The sequence below is a fragment of the Mustelus asterias genome, chromosome 18 (genome assembly GCF_964213995.1).
Source record: "Mustelus asterias chromosome 18, sMusAst1.hap1.1, whole genome shotgun sequence".
Classification (NCBI taxonomy): Eukaryota; Metazoa; Chordata; class Chondrichthyes; order Carcharhiniformes; family Triakidae; genus Mustelus; species Mustelus asterias.
In genome coordinates, this window is record NC_135818.1 from 23,651,344 (window position 1) to 23,671,857 (window position 20,514).

At 43.7% G+C, this 20,514-nt stretch overlaps 1 pseudogene; it reads right to left on the reverse strand.

The window, feature by feature from the left end:
- Positions 1-11,491: 11,491 nt before the first annotated feature.
- On the reverse strand, positions 11,492-18,520 carry LOC144506894 (EEF1A lysine methyltransferase 3 pseudogene; annotated as a pseudogene).
- Positions 18,521-20,514: the final 1,994 nt, after the last annotated feature.

Here is a 20,514-nt window from a genome sequence, read left to right on the forward strand (position 1 = left end):
GCTTCTATAGATATGAGATGAGAAAAAGATTGGTGACAAAAAAATACAGATCCTTAACAGTAAGTAGTGGGGAAAATGAAAGAGTACATTTTAAAAGATACAATAGCAGAGCACTTGGAAAACAGTGACAGGATCAGACAGAATCAGCATGGATTTATGAAAGGGGAATCATGCTTGAAAAACCTACCAGAATTCTTTGAGGATGTAACTAGTAGAGTAGAAGGGGGGAGCTAGTGGATGCGGTTTATTTGGACCTTCAGAAGGCTTTCAACAAGACCGCATGTAAGATCAAAGTGTGTAAAATCAAAGTATGTGGGATTTGGGGTAGTGTACTGAGATGGATTGAAAACTGGTTGGCAGACAGGAAAAGAGTTGTAATAAACGGGTCTGTTCCTAAGTGGCAGGCAGTCACGAGTGGAATGCACAGGGATCAGTGCACAGTATAATGCAGATACATGTGAAGTAACACACTTTGGTAGCAAAAACGGGAAGGCAGATTATTATCTGAAGGGCTATAGATTGAGAGAGGGAAATGTGCAACGAGACCTGGGTGGCCTTGAGCACCAGTCACTGAAAGTAAGCATGCAGATGCAGCAGGCTGTGAAGAAGGCAAGTGGTATGTTGGCTTTCACAGCAAGAGGATTCGGAGCAGGATGTCTTGCTGCAGTTTTGCAGGAGACCACACCTGGAATATTGTGTGCAGTTTTTGTCACCTTATCTGAGGAAGGATTTTCTTGTTATGTTTACCAGTCTGATTCCTGGGGTGGCAAATTGAGTCTGTTAGGATTATATTCACCGGAATTTAGAAGAATGAGGGGGAATCTCATGGGAAACTAGAAAATTCTAAGAGGACTAGACAAAGTAGATGCAGGGAAGATGTTCCCAATGGCAGGGGAGCCCAGAACCAGAGATCACAGTCTAAGGGTACAGGGTAAAAGTCCTTAGATTCCTGAGGGGCAACATTAGTCTCATCCGCTCCAATTCAGCACATGTACATTCTCTCTGCTCTCTGCTCTCTCTCTACTGCTTCCTGACCTATTCCTTAGATATATTTTATCATTGTGTTCGAGATAGAATAAGCAGCAGATTTGATCATCAACTGAAGGAGAATTCCATTGATATGGGCATCATTCAGGGACGATCATGATGGAGCTTCTTCAATAAATCTCCATGCCTTCTGAAATGAAGGGGCATTTCCAATTCCAATGCAAATGACAAAAAGCACTGCCATTTTCACAAATTTGCAAAGTATGAATCTTTCACATTTGAAATTCCTTGTTTATACGTTATCACCTATTACTCTCTGTAGTGTCAATTAATGCAACATGGGCAGCCTTGGTGCTCAATGTACTTATGGGTCCTTCTTATCTCATGTCACCATCTAGCGGTCTGATCCATTATGTTACTATTCTCGCTCTAGAACCAGATTTCCTCAGTGATAACATTGGTAAGGTTACAAAACACAGTACCTGTCCGTCGATATGGATTCTTACATCTTGCTATTTTTGTTGATAAAGTGTGATGGAGATTGTTGAAAACGAAGGTGCGATATGAGCGACCAGGGAACCAGGCACAGATTAAAGGTGATGAAAATACATTCCTCGTTCATGGAATGCAATTCCTTTGACATGTAGATTGTGAACACTCCTAAAGACGTCTAAAATCAGAGGAAAGTTAATAGACGAGTTTCTATGACGAAGTTGGGAGTAGGATGCGGCAGTAGGCAGCAAATTGAATAATTACATTGTTGGCATCTGAGGAGCAATTCGATGGTGCATCCAATAGAACCTTTCAAGGAATTGTTAACCTTTGTTTTGATGGAGGTGTGTTGTCTATTGTGGAGTATTGGCAGTGGGTTCAAGTACTCAGTGATGGATGTTGAAAACTGACTGTCAACGGTGAATTAAGGGTATGGCATGCACTTAATATAGTTTGTGCAGTGCCGTGTTGAAAATGCAATGTCGAGGCTGGTGCGGGTAGTGAGGCTGAACAGCATGGTGTGTACCGAGGAGTGTGAATGCTGGGATATGCAGAGCACCGTGTGAAATGAAGTCGATTGGGAGAATGCTGTGTGAATGGTGCAGTCTGAGCACTGGGATGTGGACAGTGTGCTTAGACAATGTAATGCTTACTCTGCCCTTAAGCAGTGGCGCGTAGACAGTGAATGTCGTGTGCATATTAAGGCGCAGGCTGTGGATCCTGGACAGACAAGCATGGACAATGCAATTTAAATGGTAGGGTTTTGGGGGGGAGTTACAGAGCAACGAGATCTAGGAGTACATGTACATATCTCCTTGAAAGTGGAGTCACCGATGGACAGGGTGGTGAAGAAGGCATTCAGCATGCTTGGTTTCATTGGTCAGAACATTGAATACAGGAGTTAGGACGTCTTGTTGAAGTTGTACAAGACATTGGTAAGGCCACACTTGGAATACTGTGTACAGTTCTGGTCATCCTATTATAGAAAGGATATTATTAAACTAGAAAGAGTGCAGAAAAGATTTACTAGGATGCTACCGGGACTTGATGGTTTGAGTTATAAAAAGAGGCTGGAGAGACTCGGACATTTTTCCTCTGGAGCATAAGGGGTGATCTGATAGAGGTCTACGAAATAATGAGGGGCATAGATCAGCTAGATAGTCAATGTATTTTCCCACAGGTAGGGGAGTCTAAAACTAGAGGGCAAAGGTTTAAGGTGAGAGTGGAGAGACACAAAAGAACCCAGAGGGGCAATTATTTTCACACAGAGGTGGTGACTGTCTGGAACAAGCTGCCAGAGGGAGCAGTAGAGGCGGGTACAATTTTGTCTTTTAAAAAGCATTTAGATAGTTACATGGGTAAGATGGGTATAGAGGGATATGGGCCAAATGCGAGCAATTTAGACTAGCTTCGGGGTTTTAAAAGAGAGACGGTATGGACAAGTTGGGCCGAAGGGCCTGTATCCATGCTGTAAACGTCTATGACTCTATGAATCAGACAGTGCAGTATGGACATGAGGATACGTGGAAAGTTCGGTGTGGGCAGTGCAAAGTGGACCGTGGAATATGTGGGACCCGGGTTGTGTGCTCTGAATAATGTAGTTTGAACAGTGAGTGTGGACACTGCTGCTTGGATAATGTAGCATTAACAGTCGAGTTTGTAGGCAGAATAGTTTGGACAGGGCTTTAAAGGTAGTTGGTTATTGACAGTGAAATGGTAATTCACCCCAGCATTCACGTCATGGTAAGAAGAATGACGTGGATGCTGGGGTGTTACTTTTTCAATGTGAACAGTATGGTGTGAACTTTGAAGGTGGATAGTTGATGGACGTTTGAACAATGCAATGTACACATGCAGTGTACACATGCAGTGTGGACGATGGCATTATGTAGTCGGGTGTGAGAAACGCAATGTGGAAAAATGTGGTGTAGGCAGAAGAGTCTGTACAGATGGCTTGTGAACAGTCTGATTATGCCGAGGTGTGGGCAATAAGTATAGTAAGTAGTCTCACAACACCAGGTTAAAGTCCAACAGGTTTATTTGGTAGCATGAGTTTTCGGAGCGCTACTCCTTCATCAGGCACTCACCTGATGAAGGAGCAGCGCTCCGAAAACACGTGCTACCAAATAAACCTATTGGACTTTAACCTGGTGTTGTGAGACTACTTACTGTGCCTACCCTAGTTCAACGCCTGCAAATCCACATCATGGCTATCAACAATAAGTATGGAAGACGGGATTTGGACGGTAGGGTCAAGATAGTAGACGTCTCCGAGCTGATAGTGAATGTAAATAATGGACCGTTAATATTGGGAATACTGAAGCTGATGTTTGCAGTCCCCAATTCAAGCTCTGCTCCCTTGCTACCAGCACCCTTCCTGTCCATTAGAGGCTGAGATTAAACCAGTGTATTTGCAAACTTGGTGTCACATTGGTCTCAACGATGACCGTCCAAACACATATTCCGTCTCTTACTAACACTGTCTAATTCCACTTCCGTACAATACTCAATTTACCTCTGCCTTCGCGCATCTGCTGCTGAAACGCCCTCCACACTTGACCATATCAACGGAATGCAGGCTGATCTTCCACATTTTTCTAAATTTAAACAAAGGAAACTACGAAGGTTGGGTGAGATGGCTCTGATAGATTAGGTAACTGCATTGAAAGCATGACGGTGTATTGGCAATAGCTATTATTTAAGGAAAAAATTCATGCATTGCAACAGTTACACATTCCTTTCTGGCGCATCAACACGACAGGTGATGTGGCCCATCCATGGCTAAAAGAGAAATTAAGGTTAGTATTAGATCCAAAGAGAAGCCATATAAAGTTGCTCGAAAGGTAGCAAGCCTAAGAATTTGGTGCAGTTTAGAATTTAGCAAAGAAGGCCCTAGAGACTGATAAGGAATGTAAAATAAAATATGAGAATAAACTTGTAAGAAATATAAAAGAGGATTGTAAACGCTTCTCTAAGTATGTAACAACAAAAAGATTAGTGAAACCAATTGGTCTATTCCTGTCTTAAACGGGAGAATTAATAAAATAAAACAAGGAAGTGGTGCCGCAATTAAACAATCACTTTAGTTCTATCCTCACAGAAGAAGAAGCATGTAACTTCCCAGAAGTGCTAGGGATGCAAGGATCGAGTGAGAAGGTGGACATGAAGTAAATTAGTACTTGTAGTATAAATAAAGGGATTCAAAGATGATAATCCCCTCGGACCATAGTCTACATCTCAGGGGTTAAACGTGGTGGGCATGGAATCAGTGGGTGCATGGGTTGTCGTCTTCCAAAATTACAGACTGGTTAGCCTAAAATTAATAGCAGAGGAAGTGCTAGAGTCTATTATAAATGATTTGACAACAATGATACTTCGAAATTATCAACGGGATTAGATAAAGTCAACATGGGATTAGGAAAGGAAAATCGTATTTGACAATCCTACTGAAGCCTTTTGAGGACGTAACTAGTAGAATAGATAATATCCTAGCATGGATTGAGAATTGGTTAGCAGACAAGAAACAGTGAGTAGGAATAAATGGGTCTTTTCTGGAGTGGACGGCAAACCGGCAGTGATTAGTTGACCAGTGCTTGGGCCCCAGCCTCTCACAATATATATCAATGATTTGGATCAGGGTATCAAATTCAATAGTTCCAAGTTTGCTGACAGCGCATGGTGAGGTGGAACTAAAGAGGCTTCAAAGCAATTTAGATAAGTTGTGAGTGGGCACATACATGACTGATGCTGTATAATGTGAATAAGTGTGAAGTAATTTACTGTGGAAGGAAAAACACTACGGCAGAGTATTCGTTCAGTGGTGATTGATTGGGAAATGTTGCTGCTCAAAGGGGTCGTGGTGTTCATGTACTTTGAAAGTCATTGAAAGCAAGCATGCAAGTGGAGCAACCATTTAGGAAGGCAAATGTTAGCCTTCATTGCAAGAAGATTTGTGTACAGGAGCAAGGATGATTTACCACAGCCGTACGTGGTCTTGTTGAGACCATACCTGGAGTAGTGTGTGCAGTGTTGGTCTCTTTACCTAAGAACATATATACTTGTCATAGAGGGAGCACAGTGAAAATTCAACAGACTGATTCCTGGTTTTGCAGGATTGTCATATGAGAAGAAATTGGGTCTACTAGGTCTGTATTCACTCAAGTTTAGAAGAATGAGAGGGTATCTCACTGAAACGTATACAATTCTGCCAAAGCTGGGCAGATCATATAGGTATGTTGATTCCTCTGGCTGGAATGTCTAGAACAAGGGGGTCAGAGTCTCGGGATACGGGGTAAGGCCAGTTAGGGCAGAGATTAGGAGAAATTTCTTCACTCGGAGGGTGGTGAACTGTGGAAATCTGTACTATATAAGGCTGTGTGTGGAGGCCAAGTCACTGAATGTATAATCTAAGAAAAAAATAGATTTCGAGACACAACAGACATCAAGGAGTGTGGAAAGAGAGCGGGACTGTGGTATTGAGATGGAGGATCAGCATTGATCACATTAATGCTGGAGCTGGCTCGATGGGCCAAATGGCCTACATCTTTTTGCAATGTTTCTAGGGTTTCTGCTCTTCATTTAATTCACTCCAGGACCCTTTCATGCATTGGCCCTGTTCTCCCTCACCTACATTTGTGCCAGGTCAAGCAACATGGTGGATTTAAAATTCTCATTTTGTTTTCAAATGCATGCATGCAATGCCTCTTCCTAATTTTGGAACATACTCCACTCCAACAATCTTCCCAGGTAGCTGCGTTCCTCCAATTCGGACAGCTGGAGTATTTCAATTGCTCCACCATTGAGAGGCGCACATTCAGTTGCTTGGTCACTAAATTCTGGAACTTCGTCCGCCTCCCTACCTGATTTTCCTCCAATAAGAAACTTGGTTAAGCTCGCACGCGTTTCGTTATCCGGCCTATCATCTCCTTATGTATCCCGTGTCATATTTTAGTTTATAATGTTCTTGCGAATTACCTCGTATGTTTTATCATAGTAAAGAAGTACTACAAATCTAGGTTGTTGTTGTTATCCCACGGTGGCGGTCTAGTATCTTGAATTAAGTTACCTGATCCCATGTTTTTGACAGAAGTAAGTGTTAAAAGGTGCCTCTAAAATTCGCAATTTCTGATGACGTATGCCAACAAAACGTTTGTGTTCAACTTGAGATGACTAATTCCTTGTTGAAAACAAAATATGATGTGGAGATGCCGGCGTTGGACTGGGGTAAACACAGTAAGAAGTTTAACAACGCCAGGTTAAAGTCCAACAGGTTTATTTGGTAGCAAAAGCCACACTAGCTTTCGGAGCTCCAAGCCCCTTCTTCAGGTGAGTGGGAATTCTGTTCACAAACAGGGCATATAAAGACACAGACTCAATTTACATGAATAATGGTTGGAATGCGAATACTTACAGCTAATCAAGTCTTTAAGATGCAAACAACATGAGTGGAGCAAGCATCAAGACAGGCTAAAAAGATGTGTATTGTCTCCAGACAAGACAGCCAGTGAAACTCTGCAGGTCCAGGCAAGCTGTGGGGGTTACAAATAGTGTGACATGAACCCAATATCATGGTTGAGGCCGTCCTCGTGTGCGCGGAACTTGGCTATCAGTTTCTGCTCAGCGACTCTGCGCCGTCGTGTGTCGTGAAGGCCGCTGATATTCGGGCATTCGGCCTCTGATATTCGGGCATTTGGCCTCTGATATTCGGGTAAGCATTCTCCAAGGCGGCCTTCATGACACACGACAGCGCAGAGTCGCTGAGCAGAAACTGATAGCCAAGTTCCGCACACACGAGGACGGCCTCAACCGGGATATTGGGTTCATGTCACACTATTTCTAACCCCCACAGCTTGCCTGGACCTGCAGAGTTTCACTGGCTGTCTTGTCTGGAGACAATACACATCTTTTTAGCCTGTCTTGATGCTCTCTCCACTCACGTTGTTTGTATCTTAAAGACTTGATTAGCTGTAAGTATTCACATTCCAACCATTATTCATGTAAATTGAGCTTGTGTCTTTATATGCCCTGTTTGTGAACAGAATTCCCACTCACCTGAAGAAGGGGCTTGGAGCTCCGAAAGCTTGTGTGGCTTTTGCTACCAAAGAAACCTGTTGGACTTTAACCTGGTGTTGTTAAACCTCTTACTGTGAAAACAAAATAAACCGTTATAATTGTTCCGGACCAGAAGTGAAATGTTGTCCCATCTATCTAAAGACTCCAATTGTGTGCTCTGCTAGTAAAATCGTTTTAAAACGATCTCATTACAGCCTTGGTCCAAACATGGTTTCAGTTCTATGTATTATTTGAACTTAAATTCTAATCTTGTTCATTTGAGACTTCAACACTTTTGGCAACAGGAGACAGTTTGGTAAAATAACTCAAGAAGTCTTCAATATGTTGTAGATTTATACCCTGTTAATGATAGGGCGAGAGTTGACTGGCGTACTACGGCCCTTACTCTCTGGTTCAGCCTTGAGCGCGGGTTGACACTATCTCTGTTATCTCCCTGTCATCTCTGCTGCACCTGGACAGCAGGCTTTACAAATGAACTTTAGTTCCAAACTTGCTGCGAAACTTGCTCAAAGCTGTTTTTTAGTTTCTTTCATGAATTTTACTCAATTCTTAAAGTTACAAAACCAATGCACAGAGTGGACAGAGCAAACCTTCAATCCATCTGCCTGCTTGCTCCAATATTTAAATTGAATCCAATTCATGGCCCCCAAAAGAGAGACGCACAAGATTGAAGAATGACAAGAAAATTTGTGGCACCTGATTTTGTGCCTGATCTGATACTTAATCTTAGACAAAATACCGACAGGAAACTACCTTCATGATTATTGTTCCAACACAACCACGACTCATAGCGTGATCAACATTGCATTCGCATTGGTCTAAATGAGGCGAGGCTAATTCTTAATTGGCTTAAGGGGCGTGTGATCAATGTATGATTGGTCTAGGTGGGCATCATCAGTTTCTAATTCGTTTCTCGAGGATGATGGTCATCTATTAATGTCATTTCCAATTGTCTTGTCCCTGACTGGTCCTTAAGATATCAATACTTGTGGGAGCATTCCTCTTAATAAAGCTTGTTTGTTACTTTATTTACTCCCTGGAAATATGTTGCTGTCATGCTCCATGATTGATATCTTGAGCTCATCCTCTGAAAACCTAATTAAATTGGTATTAAATCGAACCACAATCAGTGACTCAATGTTCTGTGTGGGATATTTGATGCTTGCTATTACTTCTACCTGCGGTTACTTGGATTGAGTTAGTTCACTTTTAAGACAAAGAATAGAGTTGTAAGGCTTCTCATAAACTTAAAGCTAATAAAAAGGTTGACAAAATGCTAATATGAACTATATGGTATTATGTATCTAATAGATGTGATAATTGTTTTCATGTCTGCTTTTACTTGAGATAACACAGAATGCGATATCTGGGAACATGGATTCATTTGATGTCTAATTGACCTATAGCTAACTTCATTAAAACAGGCACTTAACAAGGCGTTTTTGCTGAGACAAGTACTATATTTTTATTGTATCTGTTAGTGCTTTGTATAAGTCAAATAAACTTACAGAATAACTTTGTAAAACTTACGAAGTTACAAAAATTCTACGAAGACTCTATAAAATTCACATTAATGCTCAAGTGAGTTTGGTGTGCTAAACGTAGCACAACATATTCAAGTAACAGACATTACAATTTAAAAGAGCGACAGTGTTACAAAAGTTAATTACAGAACTTCATTATAAACTTACAAAATGGAAGATGGTCAAATAGTGTGAAATAAAGTGATTTCCCTTAAAGATCACAAGTTAAACTGCACTCATTTAATGCACAGGGCTGGACGTTTTAATGTTTGCTTGTCTTTGTGTGATAAGACTTTGACTTTAGAGAACGGAACTGATCATTTTAATTGCGAGGAAGGTGGATAGTTCCACTTCAGTAATTATTCAACCTTGAAGTGTTGCATCAGTAGCTTCAGGGACCATACACTTTTCCTCCCTTGGCAATCTTGAGTGTGGTGCTAAGATCAAGGCAAGTAACGTGCCTGTGTCCCAGAATTCAGCATTAAACCATATTGAGTTGACATACTCCGATTGCGCGTGGAAAACTAAGCGAAATCTAATCATTAAATATCAATTTCGCTACAGCTTTGGGGAGTCAAGAGATGACTTGCTCTTCCCAGCCCTGGGCCTGTCGCAGTATTTATATGGCTAGTCCAGTTCGTTTTCGAGTCAATGACAACCCTCAGGATGTTGATAGTGGGGGATTCACCAATGGAAATGAATTGAATATCATGGGGAGATGGTTGGAATCTATCTTATTGGTTATGGCATTGCCTGGCATTTGTGTGGCGAGAATGCTACTTATCATTATCAGCCCAAGCTTGGATATTACCCAGGTCTCGGTGCATTTGGACACAGAGGACGTCAGTATCTGAGGAATCAGGAATGGTGCTGAACATTGTGCAATCATCAGCGAACACTCCCACTTCTAACATTATGGTGGATGATGGGTATGGATGAAGAGCTGAAAATAGCTGGGCCCAGGACACTACCCTTAGGAACTCTTGAAGTGATGTCCTGCATCTCAGATGACTGAGCTCCAACAAAGGCAACTATTTTACTTTGTGTTAGGTATGATTCCAAACAGCGCTGAATCTTCCCTTGATTCCCATCGATTCCAATTTTGTTCGTGCTCCTTGATGACACACTCGGTCAAATACTGCATTGATTTCAAAGCCAGTTACTCTCACGTCACCAGGGCTGTAATGCGATCATTTGAAAACGATTTTACCAACGGGATTGAATTATACGCTAAACTCTTTTGAGGGTTTTTGCATTGCGAGTAAAATATTTCAGCACTGGTCTAAAAAAACATAATTGATAAATGTGTCTTCAGCAAGGCCGCAATTAGGTCAGAAACTGAGTGGCTCGAGTGTAACCCAAAATGAGCGAAAGTGAGCAGCTTGTTTCAAGTACGTTCCACTTAATGGCACTGCTAACGACCCCTTCCATCCCTTTACTAATGATCATAGTCGATTAATTGGCTGGGACGGATTTGTCCTGATTTTTAGAGGACTGGACATGCAGGCAGTTTTCCACATCGCTGGGTAAATGCCTGCGTTGTAACTGCACTGGAACAGCTTGGTGACTGCCGCAGCTACTTATAGAGCTCAAGCCTTCAGTGCTATTGCTGGAATATTGCCAGGACCCATAGCCTCTGTAGTATCCAGTGTCTTCAGCCATTCCTTTATTTCATGTGGAGTGAATTGAATTGGCTGAAGACTGGCATCTGTGATGCTGGAGAGCCCAGAAGGCCGAGATGGCCCTTCCACTTGTTAGGTGTGAACGGATGTTATTTGACAGAAGGGAGACAGGGCGAGAGGATGACACAGTGTGCAGGAACAGAGAGACTTGGAGATTATTGTGTATAGATCTTTGAAGGAGGAATGAGATATTGAGAGAATAATTAGTAAAGCGTACGGGGGACAGTGGGGTTCATACGAAGTTATGGTGAATCTTCAGGAAGTTCTGATTAAACCATAAATGGCACTGAACATTGCATCCAGTTCTAGTCACTACAATTTGGGAAAACATGAGGGCTGTCATGAGTGAGCAGAGGAGTTTTGCCAGCATGGTTTCAACGGCGCGATGTAATATAAAACGTTACGTTGGAAATTGTTCTCATTGGAGCAAAGAAAATTGAGGGGAGATTTGAAAGAAGTACACAGGATTATGACAGGTTTTAAAAGAGTGGACGAAGAAAATCCCTTCCCATAATTTTCTGCTCAAGGACTGGGGGATGGAGATTTAAAGGTTTCGGGGACATTGTCGGTGAAATCTCCTTTATTTGTTATTGAAACAGTCAATAGCTAATCCGTGACGAACATAATTGTTAAACATTGCTTTAGCCTTAATTGTTTGAAACTTGGGCCGTTTTATCTTGTAAAAAGCAGAAACATTTAAGACGTCCTGACTGTGGTCAATTCAGTTGGCTGATGTCAGTGTTTCGACACCGTGTCTGCCTCTAGTTCGGGAGATTTTGCACTAATTTTGCTCATTTTATACACAACAATAATTCTGTCATTTAAAACCTCAACAGGGTTGCAGTTAAAATGTTCAGTTAATATTACGTTATGGAAAGTTTCGGAATGGTTGTGACATCGAAATTCAGTAACGAGGTAAATTGTAGTGTGATCGCTACAAAGATGGCACAGTGTATCTCTTATGCCGGCATAGGATTCAGCTTCGTAGACGATATCTGATCCCAAAATGAAGTCATAGTCGGTAGGAAAATTACATTGGTCTTCACCCCAAACCAGCGGAAGAACTTTTATCCGGTTTCTACAGGCAGGGGGCACGTTGATGGAGATGTTGTTTCTGATTTGCATCAGGATGTTCCATCTATCTGTTATGGTAATATTTCCACCTCACAAAAAGAAAAGAGAAATGTCAATCTAGATTAAAGGTTTGCTGCCGATAAGAGACTATAATGATCGTGTGGAACTAATGCAACAGTGGCCAAAAACGTCGGTGGGTCTGTGGGCAGTTAATATCCCGGGTAATAACACGCTTCAACATTCACTCGGGGGTGGACTCAGACACATAGCACAAACTAGAAGGCTCTGACCGAAAAGGGTCTGGCTAATCTGACGAAAGAGATCTCTGTACAAGTTGGGTTGCCTGACGCTTTCAGATACAAACAAAATAATATTGAGCAAAAAGGGCATTGCGCAATATAATGACAGCAATAACAGTCTGGCCTCACCCATTGTCTTTCTGAGATAATAATTAGCAATTACTAAGTTTCAGGAGCAGGGCCTGCATCTTATCTTACCGGAGACCACAGCGACCGCCCTACCCATAGTCCTCACTAAGGGTCCCATGTAGACCTCAGGCCCTTCCTATTTAAAGAAACCAGCGCAATGTTGTGGTATCCCTACCTACTCATTCATTTCAGTAAATAACTATCCTACTCATAAGATCACCTTGTGTGGCATTGGAAGAAACTCGACAAATCAAAGTTTTAGTTTAATTTGTGATTCGGAGTAAAACATTAAAGACAAAAATAATGTATAAATGAGCGATTGAAGTGTACCATCGATAGATGTGAGTGATGCCCAATCACTTGGATCTCCGAATAAACACAAGCTCGCAGAACTGAATATTTACACTAGGGATACACAATTCTTCACAAACCACGTGTATTACAGGAAGTTGGGGAACGAATCATCCTTTATTACCAGACACAGTGGTGAGCACTGCTACCTGACAACGGCAGGGACCTGGGTTCGATTCCCAGCTTGGGTCAAAATTTGTGCGGCGTCTGCACCTTCTCCCGTGTCTGCGTGGGTTTCCTCCGGATGCTCCAGTTTCCTCCCACAGTCCGAAAGACATGCTTGTTAGGTGGATTGGCCAGGCTAAATTCTCCCTCAGTGTACCGGAACAGGAGCCGGAGTGTGGCGACTAGGGGATTTTCACAGTAACTTAATTGCAGTGTTAATGTAAGTCTACTTGTGACACTAATAAATAAACTTTTAAAAACTGTCTTTTCGATATAGACAGGTGTATCCATTCTTGCCTATTTATCTCCTACTCCTCAATAAACAGGAAGTAGGCCCAGGAGAAGCCTGGGAAGGTTTTTGGAGGGTTTAAAAGCAGGCCGCACTTTTGAGCGGGCAGCGTCGGGAGCGGGCAGTGGAGTGAGTGGGAAGTAGAGTGAGAGCTGACGGACTTTGGCTCATCGGGCTTCGGCGTAAACAGGCAGAGGTGGAGTAGGTTTAGACAGCTTTTCCTGTGTCATTGGAAGAAAGGGGGAATTATGATAGTGAGGCCAGATTGTTGTTCTCAGTGTCTGATGTGGGAGGTCCTGGAGTCAGCTAGCCTCCCGGACGTCCATATCTGCACCAGGTGCATCAAGCTGCAGCTCTTAAGGGACCACGTTGAGGAACTGGAACTGCAGCTCAATGACCTTCGTCTGGTGAGGGAGAATGAGGAGGTGATAGATAAGAGTTACAGGCAGGTGGTCACACCAGGGCCACGAGAGACAGACAAGTGGGTCACGGTTAGGGAGGGGAAGGGCAAAGGTCAGGTACTAGAGAGTACCTCCTGTTTAAGTACTGTTGGGGGGAGCAGCCTACCTGGGGGAAGCAACAGTGGCCGTGCCTCCGGCGCAGAGTCTGGCCCGGCAGCTCAGAAGGGGAGGGAAAGGGAGGATGAGCAAACTGACCACAGCACCAAGGTACAGGGAGCCATCCAAGTGGTGGGGGGAGAAACAAAAAATGTCGTAGAAATTGGGGATAGTGCACTTTTGGATGCTATTGGGGGGGGGGGGGACTTAGCAGGGGTAAGCCATGGTGTACAGGTCACTGGCTCAGAGTCTGTCCTTGTGGCTCAGAAGGGAAGGGGGGAGAGGAGTAGAGGATTAGTCATTGGGGACTCCATAGTTAAAGGGACGGATAGGGGATTCTGCGGGAACGAGAGAGACTCGCGGTTGGTGTGTTGCCTCCCAGGAGCCAGAGTCCGTGATGTCTCGGATCGTGTTTTTGATATCCTTAAGGGGGAGGGGGACCAGCCCCAAGTTGTGGTTCACAGAGGCACTCAAGACATAGGTAGGAAAAGGGATGGGGATGTAAGGCAGAAATTCAGGGAGTTAGGGTGGAAGCTTAGGGCTAGAACAAACAAAGTTGTTATCTCTGGTTTGTTACCCGTGCCACGTGATAGTGAGGAGAGGAATAGGGAGAGAGAGCAGTTGAACACGTGGTTACAGGGATGGTGCAGGAGGGAGGGATTCAGATACCTGGACAATTGGGGCTCTTTCTGGGGTAGGTGGGACCTCTACAAACAGGATGGTCTGCACTTGAACCAGAGGGGTACCAATATCTTGGGGGGGAAATTTGCTAATGCTCTTCGGGAGGGTTTAAACTAATTCAGCAGGTTAGTGGGTACCTGAATTGTAGCTCCGGTGTACAGGAAGTTGAGAGTAGTGAGGTCATGGATGAGGTTTCAGAGTCGCAGGAGTGTACTGGCAGGCAGGAAGGCGGTTTGAAGTGTGTGTACTTCAACGACAGGAGCATCCGGAATAAGGTGGGTGAGCTTGCAGCATGGGTTGATTCCTGGGATTTCGATGTTGTGGCCATCTCGGAGACATGGATAGAGCAGGGACAGGAATGGTTGTTGAAGGTTCCGGGGCTTAGATGTTTCAGTAAGAGCAGGGAATGTGGTAAAAGAGGAGGAGGAGTGGCATTGTTAGTCAAGGACAGTATTACGGTGGCAGAAAGGACATTTGATGAGGACTCGTCTACTGAGGTAGTTTGGGCTGAGGTTAGAAATAGGAAAGGAGAGGTCACCCTGTTGGGAGTTTTTTATAGACCTCCGAAAAGTTCCAGAGATGTAGAGGAAAAGATTGCAAAGATGATTCTGGATAGGAGCGAAAGTAACAGGGTAGTTGTTCTGGGGGACTTTAACTTTACAAATATTGACTGGAAAAGCTATAGTTCGAGTACTTTAGAGGGGTCGGTTTTTGTCCAGTGTGTGCAGGAAGGCTTCCTGATGCAGTATGTAGATAGACCAACAAAAGGTGAGGCAACATTGGATTTGGTACTGGGTAATGAACCAGGCCAGGTGTTAGATTTGGAGGTAGGTGAGCACTTTGGTGACAGTGACCACAATTCGATTACGTTTACTTTAGCAATGGAAAAGGATAGGTATATACCAAAGGGCAAGAGTTATAGCTGGGGGAAAGGAAATTATGATGCAATTAGGCGAGATTTAGCTGGCATAAGTTGGGGAAGGAAACTGCAGGGGATGGGCACAATTGTAATGTGGAACTTGTTCAAGGAACAGCTACTACGTGTCCTTGATAAATATGTACCTGTCAGGCAGGGAGGGAGCTGACGTGTGAGGGAACCGTGGTTTACTCGGGAGGTTGAATCTCTTGTGAAGAGGAAGAAAGAGACTTATGTTAAGATGAGACGTGAAGGCTCAGTTAGGGCACTTGAGACTTACAAGTTAGCCAGGAAGGACCTAAAGAAAGAGTTAAGAAGAGCCAGGAGGGGACATGAGAAGTCTTTGGCGGGCAGGATCAAGGAAAACCCTAAAGCTTTCTATAGGTATGCCAGGAGTAAAAGAATGACTAGGGTAAGATTAGGGCCAGTCAAGGACAGGAGTGGGAAGTTGTGCGTGGAGTCTGAAGAGATAGGAGAGGCACTAAATGAATATTTTTCGTCGGTATTCACACTGGAGAGGGACAGTGTTGTTGAGGGGAGTACTGAGATGCAGGCTGTTGGACTGGATGGGATTGATGTTCATAAGGAGGCGGTGTTAGCAATTCTGGAAAGGGTAAAAATAGATAAGTCCCCTGGACCAGATGGGATTTATCCTAGGATTCTCTGGGAGGCTAGAGAGGAGATTGCAGAGCCTTTGGCTTTGATCTTTGTGTCGTCATTGTCTACAGGAACAGTGCCAGAAGACTGGAGGATAGCAAATGTTGTCCCCTTGTTCAAGAAGGGGAGTAGGGACAACCCTGGTAATTATAGACCGGTGAGCCTTACTTCTGTTGTGGGCAAAGTATTGGAAAGGATTATAAGAGATAGGATTTATAATCACCGAGAAAGGAATAATTTGATTAGGGATAGTCAGCACGGTTTTGTGAAGGGTAGGTCATGCCTCACAAACCTTATTGAGTTCTTTGAGAAGGTGACCAAAGAGGTGGATTTCAGCAAAGCGTTTGATAAGGTTCCCCATGGTAAGCTTTTGCAGAAAATACGGACACATAGGATTGAGGGTGATTTAGTGGTTTGGATCAGGAATTGGCTAGCTGTAAGAAAAGAAAGGGTGGTGGTTGATGGGAAATATTCATCCTGGAGTTCAGTTACTAGTGGTGTACCGCAAGGATCTGTTTTGGGACCACTGCTGTTTTTCATTTTTATTAGTGACCTGGATGAGGGCATAGAAGGATGGATTAGTACATTTGCAGATGACACTAAAGTCGGTGGAGTTGTAGACAGTGCGGAGGGAACTGGCAGGTTACAGAGGGATGTAGATAAGCTGCAGAGCTGGGCTGAGAGGTGGTAAATGGAGTTTAATGCGGAAAAGTGTGAGGTGATTCACTTTGGAAGGAGTAACAGGAATACAGAGTACTGGGCTAATGGTAAGATACTTGGTAGTGTGGATGAACAGAGAGATCTGGGTGTTCATGTGCATAGATCCCTGAAAGTTGGCACCCAGGTTGATAGGGCTGTTAAGAAGACGTACGGTGTGTTAGCTTTTATTGGTAGAGGGATTGAGTTTCGGAGCCAGGAGGTCATGCTGCAACTGTACAAAACTCTGGTGCGACCGCATTTGGAGTATTGCGTACAGTTCTGGTCGCCGTATTATAGGAAAGATGTGGAAGTGTTGGAAAGGGTGCAGAGGAGATTTACCAGAATGTTGCCTGGTATGGTGGGAAAATCGTATGAGGAAAGGCTGAGGGGCTTGAGGTTGTTTTCGTTAAAGAGAAGAAGGTTAAGAGGTGACTTAATAGAGGCATACAAAATGATCAGAGGATAAGATGGGGTGGATAGTGAGAGCCTTTTTCCTCGGATGGTGATGGCTAACACGAGGGGACATAGCTTTAAATTGAGGGGTGAGAGATATAGGACAGATGTTAGAGGTAGGTTCTTTACTCAGAGAGTAGTAAGGGCGTGGAATGCCCTGCCTGCAGCAGTAGTGGACTCGTCAACATTAAGAGCGTTCAAATGGTCATTGGATAAACATATGGATGATATTGGAATAGTGTAGATTAGAGGGGCTTTAGATTGCTTCCACTGGTCGGCGCAACATCGAGGGCCGAAGGGCTTGTACTGCGCTGTAATGTTCTATGTTCTAAAATTGTATATTTCCTTTTAATTCCATCCGTAACTCACCGAGTAAGGCTGCCAATATTCCCACGATCCCAGTGCCCGCTCCCAGCTCAATCACTTTCTTTCCAGTAAAATTGATCTTTTCCTTCTCAAAGTACCGGCAAAGAGCAATCCCCTAAAAAGTTAAACAGCATATGCATTAGGATCAATCTATTCCGAAAATTATGTAGAACAGCTATATCCCACAGCTGTTCATGAAAGGTGGGATCGGTGCGAACAATTCCATCCAACGATAAACAGAGTAAAACAGTTGTAAGGCAGACAGTCTCGCACGTTTCTCAATGTGTTTAGGTCACAATTGTCGAGTTGGTTCACGCATCCCTACGTATGTACAAATCTCAATAAAGTAAAATAACTTCAACATGCAAATTCTCAAACTGAGGTAACACAATGACTCGTAGCGACCGCAATTCACCAATGACTCAATGGATGATACAGCACCATTCTGAATTTCAAGTAACTGGCAGGATCTCGGTTTCATTCCTGACCTGTCTTGGGATATTTGCCCTTCTGATCATTAACCAGGGACTCACGGTTAATTGTGCGTCTGTGCAGGAAAGGAGTGCACTCACCAGTGCCTGTTTGGGCACTCAGTATCTGGTCTCACGCACAAATAATGGCCATGTATGCATACACCGGGGCTTACGTTTGAACGGGCAGCTTAACTCAAAATCGGTGGGGGATATCAGTGGATGGAAATTTAAAATATCCCAACGGCAGCAGTGAGAGTAGGTTTTGTAACCAAGATGAAGGAGAAATGAACATTGTTCTACTTCAAATATGTGTCTGAGAAATGCATGCCTCAGGCAAGCATCAACGGACAATTTGTGCTAAATGGGTATACATATAAAAGTGTAGTTTTGTTTCTGAGAACATTATGACGATTGTCAGTCCAATGGAACTTGGAACACGAATACAAAGTGACTATTGCTCTTTGGACAAACGCAGGGAACTTACACTGTCCCAGACGTAGGCAGACACACCCAGATCAGCGCCTAAAATTCGAGCAATCTTGAGCTTGAATCCGCAGAGCTCAAATTTGTTCTGCTTGATGAAGCAAGTCGAAGAGTGTATCTTCAGCAGTGACGCATAGTCGCCGCAACGGTCCAGGGACGGGGTTGTCGTCATCTTTCTGATCTCCCTCTTGAATTGTGTGTGACCGCCACTCTTTGATCTGCAATGGAATTCGCTCGAACTGCAGTAGCGAAGCAGGAACAGCACTTATATAACTTCTCTTGCCTCATCGGGCCGCTCCTAATCTCCGCATATCCAATCGTATCTAACTAACACTGCTTACGAAGTCAAATATGGCAATCAATGCTACATACCATCAGGTCACACAAAACGTCATAATGACAACGATCAGACACTGGAAGAATTGCGCAGCTCATTTTCAAATGCTGCAACCTGATCCTTCGTCGATTTTACATCTGAAGTGCAAAGAAAGACACCAATATCAAAAATAAGCATTCCCTTCGTGCTACAAGAATGACGCCTGCTAGTTAGAAGGAACAATACATTATAGCTCTATCTGCGCAATGAAATTCTTCTTGGATGACTACTCTAAACTGTGCTAAAAGGTTCTGTGAAATTCTTTTTCTATCGATTTCTGTCTGATTCGGTCAGATTTGAATTATAGCATGGCACCTGGACTGCAATATATCCACAACAGTGGAAGCGATTCAAATAGGTAGTACGGTACCATAAAGATAGGGCCGCTGAACTAGTAAGTCCCGGCTTGGGGTCACTCTCTGTGTGGAGTTTGCACGTTCTCCCCGTGTCTGCGTGGGTTTCCTCCGAATGCTCTGCTTTCCTGCCACAGTCCAAAGACGTGCAGGTTAGGTTGATTGGCCATGCTAAATTAGCACTTAGTATCAGGCGGACTAGTAGGGTAAATATATGGGGTTATGAGGATAGGGCCTGCGTGGGATTGGGGTCGGTGCGGACTCGATGGGCCGAATGGCCTCCTTCTGCACTGTAGAGATTCTATGATTCTATAATAATCCAGAGGCCCAGACTAAAGTTCAAATTTCACCACGACAGCTAATGGGATTTCAATTCTATTAATAAATGCAAACTTGAAAGTAAAGGTGACCAAAGCTATCTTCGATTGTGGTTAAAAAAAAACCATGTCGTTCACCAAGGTTCTTTAGGGAAGGAAATCTGCTGTCTTTACCCGGTCAGGCCAGACCTACATCCCAGCAGTATCCTCTGAAGCGTTGTCTTTTTTTTATTCATTCGTGGTCATGGGTGTCGCTGGCTGGCCAGCATTTATTGCCCATCCCTAGTTGCCCTTGAGAAGGTGGTGGTGGGCTGCCTTCTTGAATCGCTGCAGTCCACGTGCTGTGGGTTGACCCACAAGGAACTCGCACCACCCTCCTCACCACCATCAATAACCAACCCCCCCCCCCCCCCCCCCGCCCGCCCCACTCCCCCCACTTCACAACGCTAAATGGTAAGGCTTACATGTCGCTAGACTCAGAATAAATAGCTGACTGCCAAGGCCACCATTCGAAACATTTACGAACCGATAGTATCAGAGAAGTCAGAAATAGCTCTTTCTTAATACTTAAGAACTTACGTATTGCTGAAAAAAGAGACATGCTGACAAAGTCTTGCGTTCATCAGAAGCAAGAATGCCAATTTTCAAAGGGAGCTATTTCTACTGCGGGACCACACAGATGATTGCTCAGTGCTTAACGCAGATACGCACAGATTGGCCTCGGGCTCCCATCTTGAGAGTTAAAAAGTGTCCAATCTACATGGAATTTCGTGAAAGGTTAAGGTATCCCAGAAATTTGAGCAACGTGTTGAAGCTAGTATTTCCACACTGCTACTAGGTAGCAGTAACACGAGTGGTATTTTGCACTACAAAGATTCTGTGATCAAGACGTTTTTCCTACCACACATATGAGCAATGGGTGTATTACCTTCAGTTCCACTGCAAAGCCAGCTACGTAGGCTGCGATTATGACTGATTGTCAGATGGCACCAAGAAGCACATCCCTTTAGCTGTTAGCAGGAGCAGAATACTGACTGCATTCAGATAGCCGGTGCTTTCAAAGCTCAGAACATAGAGCCCAATCTTCCTCGGAGTGGTAGTCATCGCCACATCTACAGAG